The following is a 2,212-nucleotide window of genomic DNA, read 5'->3' on the forward strand; positions in this document are numbered from 1 at the left end:
ACAATAGTTTCAGAATTTGATAATTTTGCTTAATAATCAAACTGAAAACTCACTGCCATTGCATCTTTTGTGACTCACAGCAACCCTGACTTTCAGCAACCCTATTGGACAGGGTAGAGCAGCCCCTGTGAGTTTCTGAGACTGCAACTCTTTACAGGGGTAGAAAGCCCTAACGTTTCTCTCTCAGAGCGGGTGGTGGTTTTGAACTATGTGGGTAGCAGCCAAGTGAAAACCACTATGCCACCAGGGCTCCCTGTGCCACATAGCGGGAGCTGTTGTTTTCCCAAACATTCACTTGGCTATTTCGTTTATAAGAAGCCAAGTAATTTGGCAGCTTATTTCTGTTCCAGTTTTCTTATATAGAAAATGTGGTGACAGTGTGAACCTGTTTGTTGTAGTTTATGTGAACATAATTAATTGAGTGATCTAGACCAAGTGAGCTAGACCAAGTGAGCTGACTGGTCAAAAATCAGACCTGTGGATTGCCAAATTGGTTCTGCTGAGATTGGGGCTTTCCTGGATCCACAGGCTTCCTCCAAGCTGTGTCCGAGAAGCTCTGCATTTTAGAGCTACATTTTATAGTTGAAAGAGAGGCCTAAGGAGGGAGGGAGTCCTTAAGCTCTAAGACCTTAATGCTGTCATTGCTGTCCTCTTTTAGTGTACCTGCAGTTTCCACACTGCAGTGGGAACCATTGAAACAGCTGTTCTCATTCTCTGAGATGGTGTGCCACCCCACTCCATACCACCACCACCTCATCCCTTTCTCTTATTGTAGAGATAATGCCCCTTCCATATGTATCTCAGATATTCAATTAATGAAGAAAGACAAAAGTAGGAGAAATGATTTAGATGAAGGAGACCATAAGCATGAGGCCATAATGGGGTCCAAAGGCTGTGTGGCCATGTCGCTAATTATAGAAATGGATGAAATCTGCCACAAAAATGTGATTGGAGGCAGAGCAATTCATCACTCTCTCAGGCAGGACTACATAAGTGAGAATGGGGCCATTATGGAGACCTGGAGACGATCACAGATTAGAAAGGCTTACTGGATTTGTTCTGGGGCCTTCCGACCACTATAACTCATGACCACAGGGTCTTAGACTTTCCCAATTTCCATTGAGGACCTTCCCAGGGAAGTCCCAGAGGGCAGATTGCTCCTCTCTGCTCTGGCTAGTTGTTGTTGCGTGCCATTGAGGACACTTGGACTCGTCGTGACCTCACATACAACCGAATGAAACACTGTAGGGTCGTGCACCATCCTCACAATTGTTCCTGTGCCTGAACCACCGATGAAGCCACTGAGTCCATCCACTTCTTCGAGGACCTCCTCTGTTTCATGGCTTCTCCACTGTACCAAATAGGATGTCCTTCTCCAGGGACTGGTCTCTCCTGACAACATGTCCAAAGTATGTAAGATGGCGTCTTGCCATCCTTGCCTCTAAGCAGCACTCTGGCCTTATTTCTTCTGATACAGATTGGTCAGTCCTTCAGCAGTCCATGGTACTGTCAGTAGTCTTCTGGTGGACCACAATTCGATGCATCTGTTCTTCTACAGCCTTCCTTATTCAGTGTCTAACTTTCACATGCATATGATGCAATGGAAAATAGCATGGCTTAGGTCATGTGCACCTTAGTCCTCAGAGTAACATCATTGTTCTTCAACACTATAAAGAGGTTTTCTGCAGCAGATTTACCCATTACAATACATCTTTTGATCTCCTGACTGCTGTTTCTATGAACATTGATAGTGGATCTAAGCAAGACAAAATCCTTGACAACTGAAGCCCTTTTCTCTGTTTATCACCTATTGGTCCAGTTTTGGGGATTTTGGTCTTCCTTATATTGAATTGTAACCCATATTGAAGGCTGCAATCCTTGATCTTCAGCAAGTAGTTCAATTCCTCCTCATTGTCAGCAAACAAATGGTGTCATATATGCACACAAGCAGGCTCCCAAAAGTTAGTGGAACAAGGAATCAAAAGAGAATGGAATTTTTCAGGGACTTTTTGAAATACCAGTGTGTGTGTGTGTGTGTGTGTGTATGTGAGAGAGAGAGAGAGAGAGAGAGAGAGAGAGAGAGAGAGAGAGAGAGAGAGAGAGAGAGAGAGAGAGAGAGGAGATGTGGGCATATAACAAACATCAAGCAACATAAGGGAGAATGCTGTTGGCTGCTGTTGAACTGATTCCGGTGCGCATGCACAGTGACCTG

The sequence above is a fragment of the Tenrec ecaudatus genome, unplaced genomic scaffold, assembly GCF_050624435.1.
Source record: "Tenrec ecaudatus isolate mTenEca1 unplaced genomic scaffold, mTenEca1.hap1 Scaffold_69, whole genome shotgun sequence".
In the NCBI taxonomy this organism is placed as follows: Eukaryota; Metazoa; Chordata; class Mammalia; order Afrosoricida; family Tenrecidae; genus Tenrec; species Tenrec ecaudatus.